The 19,878-nt window shown below is 36.0% G+C and overlaps 1 long non-coding RNA gene and 1 other non-coding gene across 9 annotated transcripts; one reads left to right on the plus strand and one right to left on the minus strand.

The window, feature by feature from the left end:
* Positions 1–7,072: 7,072 nt before the first annotated feature.
* LOC112188996 lies at positions 7,073–11,501 on the plus strand. Its single transcript, XR_002931678.2, has 5 exons — positions 7,073–7,237; positions 7,470–7,537; positions 8,490–8,540; positions 10,492–10,868; positions 11,098–11,501. It is a non-coding gene; the product is annotated as an uncharacterized LOC112188996 (long non-coding RNA).
* A 2,095-nt stretch (positions 11,502–13,596) lies between these two features.
* On the minus strand, positions 13,597–18,869 carry LOC112190000. 8 transcript variants are annotated; one of them, XR_005805286.1, is made up of 10 exons: positions 18,332–18,869; positions 18,150–18,229; positions 17,843–18,017; positions 17,482–17,547; positions 17,333–17,388; positions 15,452–15,517; positions 15,255–15,352; positions 14,616–14,675; positions 14,363–14,504; positions 13,597–14,061 (listed from the first exon to the last, which is right to left on the minus strand). It is a non-coding gene; the product is annotated as an uncharacterized LOC112190000 (transcript). The 8 variants fall into 8 exon arrangements; XR_005805287.1 differs by having other exon boundaries at positions 15,452–15,493; positions 18,332–18,868; XR_002932169.2 differs by lacking the exon at positions 15,452–15,517 and adding an exon at positions 16,712–16,747 and having other exon boundaries at positions 18,332–18,868.
* Positions 18,870–19,878: the final 1,009 nt, after the last annotated feature.

The following is a 19,878-nucleotide window of genomic DNA, read 5'->3' on the forward strand; positions in this document are numbered from 1 at the left end:
GAATCCTCTTCGACTTCAAATTTTTTCATATTATTTCAACAGTTTTATATAACAGTTAAAAAGAATTCAAGTAAAGTCAAAGGAAGAAAAGTGTTCATAAAATATCAAACTCATGAGTTATATAATTCTAATTCATATTCTAAATAATATAGAGAACCGTATTGAGCATATCAAACCACACTGTTTGTTGTTTGGTTCGGCCTTCTTAAACACCAACAAAAATTACACCAACCATGCTAGATAAGGTAGATTTAGCCATGGGTTATTTGGGTTTCTATGGGGCTGAAAGAGAGAGAATACTTTTTGTGTTTTAATTCTCTCCATTTATAATTTAGAAACTCTAAAATTACGCCACGTGACATACAGGTTAGCGCCGTCATGGACAGCCGGTACTAATGTTGGGTTGGGCAAGGTATTTGAGTAATGCCCCGATTTGCACCCTCCACAAATCGGTCACATTACAGTGCCGCGAACCATTAAGAGCATAAGCTAAAAATAGTTCAGCCACACTACTAAAGATATGCAAAACATTTGAATAAGATTTGCCATAAAATTACCTTTCAATGGAAAGTAAAATCGAGCTAGACGCATGAATATGAACAAGGTAAAACAAAGAAGACTTTTAGTGCAATAACTTATTAAGTCGAACACCAAAATAAATTCCACTTCTAAAACCAAGTTTCACAAAGTTCTAAATCATTGGTCCGAGTAATATCAATTGAGAGCAAACAAGTAACAGATTTCAAGAAGATTGGACAGAGATAAGCTAAACAAGTTAAGTAAAACACCAGAGTAACTTAGTATCTAATTTTTGAACCAATATATAAGCTGGCAGAAAATAATTAAAGAAGATGTTCTGATCAATTGTTACAAAACTTATTACAAAACAAGGAATTACGAAATAGGTAGAATCATGAGATAGATAATAGGGTTTGGAATCCACAATCCAAAACAAGTTAACGGGAACAAGGTTCATTTGCACAGAAACATTACAACGTATAATAGAAATTTAAAAAGATCCAATCAAACAGCCTAATATGAGATGACGACCCTCTCCCAAGGGCTTAAATATCGGAAATATCGCCGATATTTTCGGCGATATTTTCGTTTTTTTTTTTAGGAGACGATATATCATTTGCCTACCAAGTAAATTTCGTGCGAGATTTTTGAAATTTTCAGAAATTTTGGAAAATATAGAAAATCTAGCTATTTTTCGCGAGATTTCCGCATCCAACTAAAATTTCAATCAAAAAACAACTAGGGGTACCAAGTTTCGAACCAAGGACTTGAATATCGAAAATATCGCCGAAATATTTTTTTAGGAGACGATATATCCTTTGCCTACCAAGTAAATTTCGTGCGAGATTTTCGAAATTTTGGAAAATATAGCGATTTTCCGCATCCAACTCTCATTTCTCTCGTATGCAAAGTCAACCCAAGTTCCCACCACGTGGCCAATTAATATTCAGACTAAAATTTCAATCAAAAAGAAACTAGGGGTACCAAGGTTCGAACCTTAGTCACCTAAATACTCTTTGAATGCATTGACCAACTAGGCTGCACCTGCACTTGACTCATATTTGCAACATTTTAATATATATTCTTTCCCTACGAATCTGAAAACTTAGGTAAATGTCCAATTAATAACCAACTTACAACCAATCAAAATATATACATATATATATATATATATATTCCTTAGTATTTACCAACTTCAAATTTTCACTTCTATAAATAGTTTAAAATTTGATTCACTTTTTACATCAAATGAAACTACAAGTTACTTCTTTCTCCCATTACGTTCTTCTTCAATCCTTCTTATGCTTCTTTTTAGTATTTGGTGAACCAAAATTAGATGTTTATTTCAAAAATTTTAAGAGTTGCAGGCGATTCAGCATTTACTGTTTCATCTTAAATTATTACAACTCACTATATAACAATGTTTAATCAAGATTTTCTTTTCATATATAGTAGATAATTGATAAAACAAACATATCTAAAAGTTTCACTTAAAATTTCCATATTTTTCTTCAAATTTCCATCATTTTTCTTGAGTATTTATCGAAATAGATATATATACGATATTTCCGTCTAAATTTTCGTTTTCGGGACCATCAATTTTTCCTCGAAACTCCATATTTTGGTCATTGCTCTCTCCTGCCAGTCATTGCCCAACCTCCCCTCAAAGGTGAGTCGTGCAAGTTGACCAACAGCGTGATTCACAGAGCGATCAACTTTCACCCACCTGAGATTCATGTCTGCAAGCCGCCTGACTGCAGCAGCATCCGCATAGTGACCGACAACAAAATCACTGAAGAAGTGAGTCTCAAAGACAACATTTCCCAGCTCCAGCTGTTGCACCTTCACCAATCTCGCCCCAAAAAGACACGTCTTAGCCTCCGCAACCGGGGCAGACGAAACCACACCAATAGCTTCGAGACTACGCTGAGGCCCACGCGCAACAGCAGCAAAAGCAACTTTGTTGTTGGCCTTGCACTAGTACGAGCTCACGTTCACCTTTATAGCTTTCACAATAAATCTGCATCGAAATAACTACAACACTTTCACAGTAAAAATCTAAATATCCATAAATAAAGAACCTCACACACAGCATTTCAAAGATTCAATAACCTTTACATCAACAATATCTATTATCACGAAAGCAATATCGTCAACGACAACAATAAATTACACAGTTTTTCTTTTTGAGCAGAAGACAACAACAATAAATTACACAGTTTTTCTTTTTGAGCAGAAAACAACGAAAATAAATTACACAGTTTTTCTTTTTTAGCAGAATAAACCACGCCACTACATAATCAATTTCCTATAAAACAACAATTTATTTCTGATTTATTTGTTTGTCAGTAGACTAAACACATATACTACATATGCAATATCCTACACAAATTTTTTCTTTTTGAGCAGACCAAACTCATTTTTTCTTTCTGAGCAGACCATACCCATTTTAGAAATGGATGAAAAGATTAGATGTTTGGTAACAAACGAACGAAAATGTTATCTCATCGAAACTTCATAATTGGCTTTTCTCGCTTCAAATGTTAGAGATCAGGGTAACAATTGGTTTGTGTTTCTTGAGTGAAGCAGCAATGACTTTGATTACAGCAAGATCCATATGGGAAAGATATTGTAAAACAAGGATGAAACTTTCTTATAGTTTTTGATGTAAAACCAGACAAGTATAAACTTATAAACTTAGTCAATTCACTTAATCTTATTTGACATTAGTTGCTATGATAAGTTGCTTATTAAGTTTGATAAGTTGTTATGAGTCTATACATGTTTGGTTTTACATCAAAATCTATATCAAAGTTTCATCCCAACTTGTTTTACGATATGTTTCAAATTAACAATGCAGTTAATTTCATCCTAGTTGTTACGATAAGTTTCATCCTATATACCAACAATGCAGTTACAAATTAAATTCTCTACAATAACAAAGATGAAATGAACATATAAAATCAAGCTACTTTCAATTAAACAAAATACAAACCAAAGAGAAACGTATGGGTCATTTATCTTGATAAATTCATCAGGACCAGGATGGACGTTCAGAACAACCTGGAAAAATAACAATACAATGACATAATGTCATTAAAACAAAACCGCCAAAAACACAACAAAATGTTCAAACATCAAATAAAAGGATGGATTGAAAGAAAATTGGAAAACAAATTTATTCAGTAACACTAACTTTCAACAAACTTCGATGACAAATTTCATAAAAAGATGAGATTTGAGGAAAAAACGGCCTCCTCATCTACCATTGAGAGTGAAAAACTAGATTGTGGAATAAATTTTGATGTAAAACCAGACATTGCTCCGTTAAATTAATGTTCTCCTGTCGGTACCAGGAGATCAAGCCAGCAACCGACAATGCCAATGATTCCCCACAATCAGTGGCTACAACTAACCACAAAAATGAACACTAAATTTCACATATATTATGAATAAACACAGATGTGTATTATTACCACAAAAATAGGTAGCTTGGGGACAGCCACTTGAGCAAACTGAATTATTTTCTCAAGAATAGGTGGTTATTCTTATATTATTTTCTCAAGATATGCATTTGGGAGAACTCCGAGATATGTTTGTTCAAAAATGCAGGTTGTTTAGTAACATTTTATGTAATTACAAAGTGCTTTCCATCCATTTGATCTAATATAGTGCAACTTGAACCTATGTTCATAGACTCCTTTGTGTTATGAATTGAGGAAAGCTTAAGGAGTGAGATATACTACCCCTTTTGGTTCTTTTTATTTTTTATTTTTTTTTAACAAATTTATTTAGAACATTTTATTTTCACCAGCATGAGAACTCCTGTTGTGATTTGATTGATGAATTCTGGGTTTTAATACATTCTGGTAGTTTGTTCTTTTTTGTAAACCTCCATACGGAGACTGCTTCATTATGTGTTTCGATACTTATGTCAGTGAGATATCTACACTTTTCAAATACTCAACTTTATCATATTCATCTGTCTATGTAAAACTTGAATTATTTAGCTACTTAGCTACTATAATTCTGTCTTTCGTAACCTGTTTAATTTATATTCCATATCCTGCTGTTCTCTATATTTTGTATTCTGATTCATTTTCTCTCATCTTCGTACCTACTATTTCAGTTGATGTCCATCACATTTTACGAGCAAATGAGGTCCTCACCAGTAGGACTGGGCAGAATGCGGTTTTTCAAACCGCACCGACCGAACCGAACCGCATTTTCCAGTTCGGTAACCGAATTGTGATAGAAACGACCTCGTTTTGGAAGTGAACCGCACCGAACCGCTTTACTGCGGTGCGGTTTCGGTTTATGGGTAAGAACCGACCGCATTGAACCGCACCGGACCGAATTATTATTATTATATATATAATTATTATTTTTAATGATTTATATATATATATATATAATATCATTAACTTACCCTAACCCTAGCTTTCGGCCTTTCCCTATCGCCGTTCCTCCATTTTTCATTTTTCATTTTTTTCCCTCAGTTTCAATCTCTCCGTCTCCGATCTCCATCATCGCTCACACTCACAGTGTGAGCCTCTCACAACTACCACCACCGGCAGGCCGCAGGTGTATCAATCGAAACTCACCCATCGAGAAGGCACGGGCGCACGGCGATCCGGCGATCGAGAAGTCACGGCGATCCGGCGATCGAGAAGTCACGGCGATCCGGCGATCGAGAAGGCACGGCGATCCGGCGATCGAGAAGGCACGGCGATCCGGCGATCGAGAAGGCACGGCAGTTACCTAATCGAAAAGAGGACACGACAGCTACCCTAATCGAGAAGGCCTGAAGATCCGGCGATCGTGAGCGGCGGAGTTACGGTTGTCTACGGGCCTGCGGTGGCGGTGGTCTCGCATGACTGAGCTTCTGTCATGGCTAGAACGGAATCGCCGGTAAGGGTTGAGTTCTCTGCTCTTCTCAGTTCTCTCACTTCTCTGTCTCTGTCGATTTTTTTTTCTTTTTCCAGTTCAAAACCAGATTATGATTCCGTTGTGGTTAATTATTCTGATTATATCTTTTGCTATTGAGAGTCTCCTCGAAATTGTTGTGTAAGTGTAAGTTTCCTAACAAGTCAATGTTCGAGGAGAGGTTCAAGACCGGAAAGAACAGGTGGTTCTTCACCAAGCTCAGGTTCTGAGCAGAACGGCGTCGTCGTCTCTGGAAAATGGTTGATTTTGGTATTTACTGTTTTTGAAATAGCACCTGTGTGGAAGACTATTATTATGATGGGGTTTCTAGACTGGAAGACTATTATTACTGTTTTTGATCATTTCTTTGTTAGAATTTAGAAATGTATTCTCTTGGCATTGTAAAGTGTGTTAGGTTCTGTTGGTGAGCTTTATGCACCAATGGTGAGTAACTGAGTATTGCATCATGGATTATTGTTGAAGTTTCAGAAAACTCAGGTACATCCCAGTTTGATTTTGGGATGGTCAGTGACCATCGTAAGACTTGTATGGATTTCTGGTCACAACATTTTGCCCTGGTACTGATTGATCGATCATATATATTGTTAATGTATCTATAAACACATACAAATTCTAAGACAGTCAGCTACAGATGGTAGTTTGAGGAAATTAATTCCGCTATACATGTTAATCAGGGCTAGGTCTCAAGAACTCATCAGCCTGGAACTCATCAGCCTGGAAATATTTTTTGCACACCTTAACCTTGTTAAGTGAGTTTAGTTTTAAGGTTTGCCTTGAGATGTTCTGATTTTTGGTTGCTGCAGAGTTGATTGAATTTCATTGTTTTTCATTGCTACTTGCAGATAATGGAAGGGATTTCCTCAACTCCGACATCTACACCAGTTGGAACTGTAGACTCTAGCATCGGGACGACCCCCGCACCGAGTCCAAGTGCTGCAGTTGTTCAAAGTGATGCTCCAGTACCACCACGTCCACCACTTCCCTCACAAGGTGAACAACAAGACGGAACTAGCAAGCGGAAGAATAGCTCAATTGTGTGGCAGCATTTCGAGAAATGCAAGAATCCAGATGGGAGTTTCATGAAGCCAGGGCGTTCAAAGTGCAAGTACTGCCCCCAAACCTATGCAAGCGACTCCAGAAGCAATGGCACAACAGCAATGAGGACACACGTGATGTTCCAGTGCAGGAAATCACCAATTTATGCCCCGAATAAGAGGCAGAAGTACTTGACATTTGATTCGGCAGATTCTGGAGGTTTGTAGAAGTTTCAGTTTTTAGTTGATTTTTCTATTATTTTCAAGTCTGCAGGTTTGCAAATTTCCAGGTTTTGTTGCATTTTTTAGTATGCGGTTTTGGGTGCAAACCGCACCGCACCGCACCGATAAAACGGTGCAACCGAAAATGCAGTCCAAACCATTTTAAAGCGGTTGCGGTTTGTAAAATAGGCCTACCGAATAATGCGGTGTGGTTGCGGTTTCGGGCCCAAACCGACCCGAACCGCACCGCGCCCAGCCCTACTCACCAGCACAGAAGAAGCCTCACAAGCTAAGAACTAACCACGTGTAATTTTTTTATAAACAGCATCTTTATAGGTGAAGAGGAATAATAGAGACCACAGTGCTCAGTTGCTCACCACTATATCAGCTTCAACGTGCTAGAAGGAAGGAATAAGGAGGATGACCCGGATGAGGATATGGATGCCAAAATCAACTGGGCTTTAGTCGTCGCAGGCAGAAAGAGAAGATTGGGTTGAAAACAAGTGGTGGAACAGGTATGGTATTTGGTTGTGTTTTTCTTTCTTTTTAAGTGATTAGTTGAAAGTTGTGTGTGTTCTGATGGGGCTTTAGCTTCAGAGCACAAATACTCTGGGTCTGTTTAATTTGATTGGTTCTTTCATTTCTGAGTTGAATGGACAGAGAGTGGGGGTTGATTAGGTTTTGGCTGTCCACTGTTTGATTCGAAAGTTCGGTTCTTCTGAGGAATTTGTATTTGATTGATTGCAGATAGAGGTTCTGGGCGGTTGGTTGGGGAAAACGGTGGAGCTGCAGACGCCAAAAATCTACGGGTGAAGGTAATTGATGCTATTGTTTCAAAAGTTATCAACTTTTTAGTTTTGTTCTTCTTGCTAATAGTTATTAAGTTACTGTGGGTGTGGAAAAGTGCAAACTTGAAGATTATAGGATGACATTTTATCTTTCTTAATAAGACTTGAGTGTTCTTCGGTTGTGTCAGATTATGGTTTTAAGTTTTAGTCTTGACATAGAGAGAGAGTAATTAAGGTACATCTTTAAGAAAAACTCACTACAGATTGAGTAATCCGTATTAGTCTTTATAGGTGACTTACAATTGAGAATTTGATATGTAATCTTCCAGTTTCTGAAGGTATATAGGAAATGACAGGTTCTCATACTAAACCCACGACCATTTCAAAGTGCCTCTTCCACTCTTTGCTATAATGTTCTATTTCTTGGAGTTTTGTGCAGAGATGACCATGGAGATATGGTATAGGCTGTAACTAGGCCGTAGGCAACCTCCATTGCATATGAAACTTCATGATCTCTATTAGTGAATCCTTAACTATATGTTTCTGGGTATTGCATTACTATGAAGCATAATGAAATAAAATTGAAATAAAAAAGTAGAGTTTTCTTTCATGAATGTCTTACTTTTTTAGACTATGACACGAGCCGATATAAATAAAATGAGGCAAAAACATGTGAAATCAATACAGAAAGTTCGTCTTTTTGTTATTTTCTTGATGATCGATCAATTAGTTTGATTAATTGTGGTGGTTCTTCGAAAAAATCGATTTCCCGGGTTTGGGATTTTTTGAGTGTCAATATGTGGATGTAAGGGCTATCCTCTGAAAATCAAGTTGTTTGACACACTCAGTGAGAGAGGTTTGGACTGGAAACAAGGGTTGCTTATAACTTGCCCATCTTTCTTGCTTTCTTTGACATTCATAGTACTTTTGAATTTCTCACTTTGAATATTGCTGAGTGCTGAATCGGGTTGTTTTGCAGGATTATGGTTTGTGCTGCTGCTGCTGCTTTGTTTGAATTGGGTTGTTTTAGGTACATACTTCTAAAACTTGATCAAGCTAATTTTGATATAAAGCTAATGTCTTTACATTTTTGGGTTTATTTTTATGATATAGAAGATAGCTTTGTGATTCATCCATGATTTTCACTGCTGCTTTATTTGGCCTCTTCAGTTGTCACCCAAAAAAGAAAAAGGCTTCTTTTGTTGTTGCTGTCGCTTTGTTTTGAGTTTTGAACTACCTGAGCTTCTTATTCTTATTCTTTTTTTTTTTCCTTTTTTTTTTTTGGCTATTTGGGATTTGTAGGATTGTTTATACATAGGTTAAGGAAAATAGACTAATGGACTTTTTGAAGGAGTGATCTTCTCGCGAAACTTTGATTTCTGTACTAATATCAAATGGGTGGTTTATATTGAATTCCACTGATGTGATAGCAGAAAAGGTACTGCTAAAAATATACAATGGATAGAAGAGCTCCAAAGTTATCAGTATGTATACTTTTTGTAAAGCCTCTCAGTCATCAAATATGAACACAGTACTATGATTGCAGCTGAAAAGAAAGCATACTCACTGGTAATAAATAGAAATCCAAGAAAACTTATCAAACTCTATAGAAATATGCAGAAATATATCATTAACATATCCGAGTCTCTAAACTTTGTGAACACACTAAGATCGTATCATTTGAGAAGAGTCTGGTATAGTTATGGTACACAGCTAGAACTGAAGTACATAATAACTAATCTAAAACTCTCACTGCGGAATTTAGACACTCCAAAAAAAGTATAAAACTTAGGCTGGCAATAGTATTGGGTTTGGACCAAAACTCACAGGATGCCACCACATAATGTTCATCATAATTTCTTTCTGAAACTTATTTTTCAATTGTTGTTAGCTGCATAAATGCTGAGTAGCACTAGCACAAGACAAATTATACATGAAAATTGAAAGCCTGTTAGTAGTTGCAAATTCACAGCTGGGGACCTGGGCTTGCTTAAGAAAGCATAGAAGGCATTAATAACTGAAAGACAGGTTTTTGGGACTGTAATTCGTGCACGCTTATTAGTTTTGGGAAAATTTCAGAGAGGGTTTTAATGTGGGGTTTGGGAGTCTGTGAAAGTAGAAAGGCCAGAAATGGAGGATTGAGAAAGATTTGTGAAGTGACCTTGCTTGGAGAAAGTAAGTGCACAGATTTTACCAAAACAAAAGTTACCACTCTGAGTTTCAGGGGATCTAAAGAAGACTATAGCTTCTCTGAAAAAAAAGGAAATATTTTTTTATATTTTATTGATCTCAAAGTTGTTTTAGGTTGGGGGTGGGATTGTGACTGAAAATTTAAAAGGCTAAATCCCTACGCAGTCACATCACAGGCTAATGGTGGTTGGGCCAACTGGAAATTCCTTAAATGGCTACCAGTCTTTCCGAACATGACATGCCACTCCTAATTGTTTATGGTTTCAAAAATTTAACCTCTTTTTGTTTTGTTTTTTCTCCCGACCTCTATATGGCAATGATGATATTTGCATTTTGTCTACACCTCTCAGGATAGAGAATCGCTGCTCTGTAGTTGTTCTTTGAGCTGAACTACCATCTGAGCCATTGGGTGGGAAACAATTAATGAAAAGTTTATTTCATTGATCTCAAAGTTGATTAAGTTTGGTGCTTTTTAGTAGGTGGGTGTACTTACTTCATCCCGGCCCGATCATCTTTGTCAGGCTTAGTGTTTGGAATCCTGGGTGGGATGAAACAATATGACTATTTAAGATCAATGATATTTTACCATTTCTTTTAACCATTTAAGCACCGTGGATGGTCTGCAACACCTGTCAACCCTGCAGTGGAATCATGTTGCTTACCTTTCATTATTTTATGAAATTATGTGAAGAATGAACTTTCAGCATAGCATATTGCATTTTATTTTTGGAGGGCAGTTTATGGTTTGCAGGCATTTATTTGTTTATTGACAGTTTTGTTATTGATTGCAGGAGAATTGTCAAGAACTGAAAAAAGACTTTAAATCTCTTGAAACGGAAGCTCAGCGAATGCACCCTGTACATAAATAGGCTTCAAAGATCTTTCTATTTTATTGCATCCAGAGCACCAAAATTGCAGCCAACCACACTGCAACTGCGAAGCAGTTTGGCCTTCGTCCTCTGCCAAAACCAAAGAGGTTTTGTCAAAATGATTCCCTTCTTGCCCCAGCGTCTCTATACAACACTCATTTCATCGTTTAAACCAAGACCATAGTTCCACAACTCACTTAAATAGTAGACTATCTACTTATGGAGTCTTATTAATCAGATTATTCTTGGAGAGGCTTGATCCAAAGGCTGGTTCCCAACCCAGAAATCTCCCTAAAATGGTACGCATACTGCATTCATGATATTCCATCTTTCTGAAATTATAAGTATTATAAGTATGAATGAGTATAGTTTGATTGTTAGTGTGACAGTCACAAGACTTTGATTGGACATCTGATGATGCATTGAACCTTTTTTTTCCCCTTAATTGTTATTCATTTCTTTGTAGTGTATAATTGTTACTAACCAACATTTTTCTATTCCTCAATGCTTCAAAATACAAATGCACAGAAGGTAAGCAAAGACACTACAAACTCGCATCAAGTGCATGCAAAGCAAGATTAAAAACTGAACGACCATCTTTAGAACAGTGTCAATAGAAGAACAATGGAGCCATGCAGATATTTTTTGGCTTCCTACATGGCAATGCTTTGTGGTAAAATCACAACAACCATTTTTTGATGAGACAATGGTTTATATGAAGCAATGAAGACCATTTTTGCACCCAACATTGCAATCTTTTGTAATGACATGAAATCCTCCATTTTTTTTTATGATATAATGGTTTGTACCAAGGCTACATGTGAAATGCAACTCCTAAAACTAGATTTGTACAATGTAAACTAGCTTTTAAACAATTTTGTTTATTACACATGTTTTTCGTTTAATATAAACACATCTTGGTTTCATATAAATCCACCCTACGCCATTGCGTTTCTCTTTTGTATTTCATTGTTCTAATTTGTTGACAAGAATAAATTCCGCAGCAAAGTGCGGGTAGCATTTCTAGTTAGCATCTAAATCAAAGCTAGTATTAACTATTAAGTGATTAACACTTCCATATCACACCAGAAATTAAAAGGAGCATGATATGTAAAACTGGTTTTATGAAATATTTTGGCAGTAAAAAACCTCATATTCATTCGCTTCATAGAGATTTATTGCAACGTTATATGGTAGATGGAGAATTAGAGAATCTACCCTGCATGCTACTTCGTCAAACAAAGTATCAAACAACTGATGGTTTCATATGTGGCTGTCCCTTCCGAACAATCTTAGCTGGCTGCAATTCACGTCCGAGAAAGTAATATAGCCTCATTCTTTATTGAATGATGAAAACAAAAATGTCTTGGATCGATTTCCTTACTGCAGCTCCAGCTAGAGCGGTGAATAAGATTATAAGATTCCAAACTAGCTAAGTAGCTATCTTCGAGTACCAATGCTAAAGCCTCATGGTGCTAACCCCATGTACAATTTTAAAGCTAATAAAATCAACGTGCTGATGTTGCTTTCATATTAACCTAAACAACCTACGTCAATAGTCAACACCACATATGTACTTCACTAATTGCAATTTAATTACAAACATTATGTCAACCATAGACTTGTCACTTTATTTAAAAATTAAAACCCATGGCATCATCCATCAAACCTCTTGCCCCCACTCTTTTTTGTTGCGGCAGAACGCAAGAACCATCACTTTTTGGAAGTGACTCTGCTCTTTATTCATTGATCAGCATGTACCCCATTATCCCTGGGGCGAGGCTCCGTATTCTGCAGTGATTTCAATCACTATTGGAAAGATAATTAAGTGCCATACCAACGACTTGCGGAGTAACAGTAGTACGTCAACATTGAGCCACTATACTTCAGTCTGAAACTGACTAGATTCTGGAATGTAGCAGCTAGATCAGTTACATACAACTCACCCAAACTACTAAAGAAAAGCCTCGCTCAAAGGTTTAGAGATTGTTAACAGTCAGCTAAATACTTGAGTACATGATCAAGGATTTATGATGGTAACTAAGATTCTAGCTATAGCATTTTTAAGAGGAGACGTTTTACTTGAAGAATGCAGGCAGTTTCCTTTCTTTTTTAACTTCCTCCATTGGATTTTGCATTATATATAGTCGGAATTGAGATCCTTTAGTTATTGTATTGAATCAAATAAAGGAACTTCGAACGGTTTTGATAACTCAAATTCACCTGACAATGATCATTGTAGAGTTATAATTAATGATCATTTGTTCTAATTTCCAGTATATGCCGTAGATCGATTTCAAGTCGTGTAGTGTTATGTATGTTGCAGTCATTTTAGACTAGGATGGGGACCAAAACAGCTGATGGCCGGTTTGATTTTGTGTGGTGGCGGCCAGTTTTCCCACTCAACTCAAATCTTATTTGGCTGACTCTCTGTCTGCAATCTAAGATTCCTCGATTTCTCTACAGGGAAACTTAGTAGTCATCCAAAGTAGCTCTGTACGAGGGCTACAGCTCAAGCCTCGGAGATAATAATATCAAGGTGTGGTGTTGGTGTTGGTCTATGACCCAAATCAACACCGACATTCGAAACACGTACTTTATGGCACAATTATGGATGACGATCACTATCAGAAAAGAAAAGCACCACCACCACCATTTACAATCAACAACAAACCACGTTAAGTCTTCAACTGGATTCCGGTACCCAGTTAAGCTTTCTCAGTTACGTGCACACTTCTAAATTACAAAGAAAGTTCACTACCGTAACAGTTGTTATAGTTCATATTTCTCTCAAGACACACCAGAGTACCATTTTATGTAGATTAAGATAGTTTCCCACTTGATTTAAATTCATTTGGCTATCCTTTTCATGCAATCATGGTTCTTCGATTTACAAGCACACCCTGTACTGCAGCTGCCACGCTGAAACTTACAAGAATCCAACCAGCTAATTCAAGGTACTCCACAAAGTTATAATAATATCAACTTGTTGCTGTTGCTCTCAGGATATCAACTTGACCACCCACATTCAAAATACATACTTCATACAATATGCGATTGCTACGAATTTTCAATACTTCAGTACCTATTGGGAAATGAAAAGTATCGCCACTTACAATCAACAGTAGACGACCATAACTTTTAAGTCTTCAACTGGATTGTGGAACCTAGCTAGCTCGGCTACATCCACACTTCTAAATACATAAAATTGGGAAGAAACGCCACACTCAAAGATTTAGAGATATTAACAAGCAGCGAAATATTTGAGGATAATCTTCCATCAAAGAGGATTGAGGATGGTCTAGCACCTGCCCCAAGAAATAAACACCCTCTAGTAAAGTTAAGAAAGAAGCCGCCCAACTTCCCAAGACAGCATCAAGAACTACTGCCTTGTGTGCCTTGTTTTGCCCTCATAACAAGCTCCTCAGTGGTGGTCCCAATTATTTCATTTGCACGTTTCAGCCCAACGCAGAAATACCGTCCAACGGAATCCTAAATTCACAGGTAAGTTCCAAGTGAGAAAAGAAGCAGTTCTCTACAGAAGAAATATTACATAATCTAGATGATCAAGGTACGGCAACATATCAAATTCACCGATTTACTATGCAAGTAAATAAAAGATAGTTTGAGTCCCTCCTCATGGCCTCACTTTTTTCAATAGTTAAATAGCAATCATGAACAGTCTCAATCAGCCTATTAACCCTCTTATTGGCTTGCATGCTCATTAAGTTGGAACAATGGTAAATTTAAGAAGTGATGATATCATCATTTTATACTATCAAAGATTTATCACCATGTTCAATGAGGGCTTTAGGGAGTCTTAACCGAGAGACAATTCCCAATTTCTCCAACTTCCCAACTGCATCATCCACATCAAAATTACAACTGGCACCAAACTCTTCTCTAATGAGTTCCTCACACCACCTATCCAGATCCTATAATAATTCATCCAATCATCCCAAATAAGACTTCTCAAGAATCTACATTTAATTTCTTGCAATAATTAGGGAATTTATAAACAAAACCAAAGAAGAAAGATGGCGTACTTCTCTTGTAGCTTTTCCCTGTTCCATTAATATATAGAAAGAAAGTATCACCTCCTTGACCTAATCATTCAAGACATGGAGTTACCATAAGCAATTTTGCAGTGCGTAGTTGTATTAAATCAATTCCGAGTCAGTGATTAAGCCAGAATAAATTCAACTTTAGGAGTAAAATAGAAGTATAGATTATTACAAACACATCTCCTAAACAATTGAAACAATTCCTTGGACTCTGTTAGGTTGTGAAATGTCTGTATTTCTTGCACCTGATACTATGTAGGTGTATGTATGTAATATGTATGTGATGTATGTGTATGTATGTAACATGTGCATCTTTGTGTATGTATGTGCATAGCTATAGTAAGTTACTTGCACCTGATACTTCGTAGAAGTATGTATGTATGTATGTAATATGTATGTGTATATGACTGTATGTAACATGTGCAGCTTATTGTATGTATGTGCATAGTTATAGTTAGTTACTTGCATCTGATATTATGTAGGTTTATGTATATGAATATGACTATGTAACCTGTGTATCTTTGTGTATGTATGTGCATAGTTATAGTTAGTTACACCAATAAAACCTATTAACCACCAATACAAATTCAGAAAGAAAGTTTATCAAAGCTTGCAGCTTACCTCCTGTTGAATCACATCAGAAGAGTACCCCTTCCGCTATCCAGTTGCTTGTCATACATGGACTGTGTTGTTAGGTTCTGATATGCAGCCAAGTTCTGCTGAAAACTACAGATAATTAAGAAACATTAGTATCTGAAAGAAAAAGTATGAAACAAATTAGGGACAGGTTGATATATCAATATTACTAGAAATTCTACCCGCGCTTTGCTGCGGAATTTGTGCTTGCAAAAAAATGAGATCTATGAAATACAAAAGGGAAATTACTGCATTCCATTGAAATACCGAAATGTCATACAATTTAGACTTTATTTGCTATTGAAGCTGATTCAAAAATGCTAGTTGTACAACAAGATTAGTTGCTCCTTTTCAAAAAGTAGCAGGTTGAGTATATCCAAAGAGCTAGTTAGTGTAGTTCTAAGTTAGTGTAGTAAAATTTGCTGCTGGAGTAGATTCAAAAAGTTACTGCTCCAATTGTAGTTGTACAAACGGGGTAATTGTTCCAGTTGGAGCTAGTTCAAAACTGGCTACTTCAGTTATAGCCATGCAAAACAGTTAATTCATGTTCTATATCAAAATCAACCAGAGAATAGGAAAAAGCGCACACTTGAATAAGAATAAGTGATTGAGATGGTGCAAAGCAGCAAGAAAAGGAACAACAGCAAAAGGAGTGAGATCTACACTCCTTCACATGAAATCTACAAAAGCCAAACAAAACAACAATGAAATCCTGAAATAAATCGTTAAGTCACCTACTTCAAAAGAAAAAAGAGTTTTTGTTTTGGCAACAAAAAAGGAATCAACTATACCTCAAGAATAAACCAAGCAATAGCAAATTTGAGACTTTAAGCAAAAAACTCATTTCTAGCTTCTTACAGTAACAAATTTAACAAACAAAGAGAGTTTGTTTTGGCAACCAAAAAAAAAAAAAAGTTCTAGGTTTCAATTGTTAAAAAAAAAAAAAAAGAACCAGAGAAGCAATCAGAAAAATTTATGCTAAAAATAGATGATCTCTTGTTTATTTTGTAATGAACATAATACAATTAGGATTGAAATATAGGGTCTATAAACAGCTGGCATTAAACTATTTATGAAAACCACATTTGGATTAAAATCTCCTTGGTTGTGGAGCACATGATGTATTTTGTACTCTCTCTTTCGTAGACATGAAATTGCACTGCATTTTAATTGGTAACGTGGATCTTGATCTAGCTTAATAGTGAGTTTAAATGTATCAGTAGATAAAGAGAAAAATATGCTCAGGTGTCAACCATAATGCTAACTGCAAGTTAATTGAACCTCGAAAGTTCCTGTCATGTGTAATATTATTGTCTAATTTCTTCAGAATGTAATCACACTCTCTAAATGGAAATCATATCTAAACAGAGTTCATTGATCTTTAATATTATTGTCTAATGGAACTCATATCTAAATGGAAATCATCAATCTCAGAACGTTACCTTCATTTGGTCATATTTGTTTCAGAAACAGTATAACTACAAAGGAAAAAAAAGAACTCATGAATCCAGTATTTTCCACTCAAAATCATAAACATTTACTAAACAACAAAAAAGATCAATGAGATTAAAAATTACATACACCATTTATATACAAAAACAATGGATGGAAGTCATGAAACAGAAGCCAGCATTCAATGTTTGCTCTTTGCAAGATATACAGAGAGGTTTCATTATAGAAAAGGTCACAACTTTAGTCCAATTAAGGTTATCCGGAATGGCATGGTCCTTAAGGTAACTAATGTCGATTCATCTATCCACCCAAACAGAAATAGACTTGTAAAATTAAGTACTATAGCACGCTTTGTAACAAAAGGTTTGAGTGGTTGACTGGCAGTTTTGCCAATATATATTTAACAACAACTTAATAGGACCAATTCCGGACTTTTGTATCAATTGTCAAAGTTAAATGTCCTGTATGCAGGTATCAGAAGCTTCATTTCACTACTGAGATTTTTATAAGGTTCAAATAGGGATCCCCGTTTTGAAATGTATCACTTCCCAATAATACAAAAGGAGAAAGTTACGAGGAGCCATAAGAGGTAGAGATAGAAGAGACTATACCCTGTCCCCGCAAAGAAGGTTAAAGGAAATATGAGCTCCCAATCATTATAGTCATGCTGCAAAAATTAAACCCAATTACCAAACACAGTAGATCGAAGAAAGACTGCAGAAATTTCAGAGAGGCTTGTACTTGGAAATTAATCACATACCAAACAGCTAAGGCATCCTCAGCCATAGTTGCATCACTCAAGTATCCAGTCATCAATATTAGGATTCTGAAATACCAAATACAGACATGACATATGATAAAATAAAGAAAGACCCGAAAAAACATTCAAAACAAATTATCAGAGCTAAAAATAGATGTAGGAAGTCAATAATACCAAACAGAGGAAAAAACACAGATCTGCTACTTTTACAACTTGAGAACCTATTTTTACTTGAATACCATCTCTAAAGAACTTGTCTTCAGCAAATGTTGTAACTCGTGTCAAACATGTAAGACCAAACCGAGCACATAACAGTTGACTGAACCAATACATCAATTGCAATAGTTAACTTGACCAATACCTTCAATTACAGAAATGTATATGCCTTACTCGCATGTCCAAAATATGAGAGCTTGCTTCTATTATAGTAATGGATACACCATCTTTAACAGAAGGGTACAACTTGGCTTTATCCTCAACTACAAAGTCATGAATCTCTGCCGAAAACACCACGCCTGCTGGCCGGCCACCAACAACTACAAAATGCAAAATTCGAAGAACCAAGACAATCAAAATACTTGATCAATCATTAAGAAATTAACAAAGAATCAAAATTCAACCTATTGGGAAATTTAAGATTCAATCACCAAGAAATTGAATTAGTTTACCTTCGGGTTGGACTGCCCGGGCTGATGATTTCCCTGAGAGCTTCCCGTCCCCCTCCTCTTCTTCCTCTCTCTCTCTCTCTCTGTCCCTTGTTCCAGACACAAAAATTAATATATTTATTGGTACTGACAGAATTCAAAGATGTAGCTAACAAATTTGACTCCATCCATGCTATAGAAATTACCTGATGAATTTGCTCGAAATCGACAATGATGCACTCATGTCTACTTGAATAACAGTGGAGGAGAAAGATTTATGGAAGAAATGGAGTTATGGAGACGATTTGTTTGCGGTTCGAAATCCCTTCTTCTTCTTCTTCTTCTTCTACCCAGATCACTTCTTCTACCCATATCACTCGGCTCCCTTCGCTCTCTCTCTCTCTTCTCAAGAGATGTGTACACGTGAGAAAGGGCAAAACGTCACTCCACTTTGTGAACAATAAAGCGGGCAACTGAGCTTTATAGTTAGAATTGTATAATAATAATATAACTAGTATAATATGGAGCTGGACACTCAGAGGATGAGTACACATGCAACCACAGAACCATGACCAATCATGTCATCAGAGTATCAGACTAACTTTACAGCATATAGTGGCCAAATCACGATTCTTTGCTGTGAGGGTTGGAGTTGGTATTTGCAAAGATTCATTAAACTACTGTTTTTACCGCTACAGTGCTTAGCAGTGGCTTCTGCTTCTGCTTCTGAAAAAACCAGGCTTGGCACAGAGTTACCAAACACCAAACTTGAGGTTCCTTATAAGTCCCGTGTTAAGTTGGAATTGCTTAACCATCTCTCCCGATGAAACACGAATTGGGTACACGATACCACGAAACCGAACCCATATTCAATGGTCATTTATTTAACATTGTTAGAAATCACTTTGAATCTTTCATTAATAAAAATTTTCTTGTCATGTTTATGTGGCTTTTCTTACCACTAATATAGAATAAAGTCTAGGGCTGCCACTCGGTTTGGTAATTACCAAACCGACCGAATACCAACCGATATTTTAGATTTGGTAAACCGATTTTTTGGTAACCGAGACCGATAAAACCGAAATCGAAAATTACCGAAAAAGTTGGTTTGGTTTTGGTAAATACCGAATCTACCGATTGTCTAAATATTAGCTTTATATACTATGGTTTTCAATACACATACATGTATATTAAGAAATAAACATAAAAGTTTTCATAATAGTATGAACATTACTCAATATACTATATAATTAATAGTACATGTATTTTGAGTAACCTAGTCCAAGATGGTTAACTAACCTAGTTTTATTGAAAATAAATAAAATTTGATGTCATATATACAAAAGGAAGATATGATCAGTAGATGAATATGAAGTTTACGGTTATAAAATTGAAAAACCTAATTCTGTTCATTCTAATTTATATTACAAAGAATTAGTTGTTTTAAAGTTGGTAATACCGAAAACTGAAATACCGAATTTGGTAGATATGATTAAAAACCGAAAATTTTGGTTGGTAATTGGTAGCTCAATTTTGAAACCGAAAGCTTTGGTTTTGAAGTTGGTAATACTTATAACCGATTCGAACCGACCGAGTGACAGCCCTTGAATAAACTCTTGCATTCATTTCTTCTTCTTTTTGCAAAATAGGTCATTTGAATTTTTCTTTTTTGAGAATAATTAATTGTTATTTGAAAATAAAAAAAAACCAATTAATTCTAATTGGTATCTAAATTTGAAAGGGACTGTGACCA

The sequence above is a fragment of the Rosa chinensis genome, chromosome 2, assembly GCF_002994745.2.
Source record: "Rosa chinensis cultivar Old Blush chromosome 2, RchiOBHm-V2, whole genome shotgun sequence".
Taxonomy (NCBI): Eukaryota; Viridiplantae; Streptophyta; class Magnoliopsida; order Rosales; family Rosaceae; genus Rosa; species Rosa chinensis.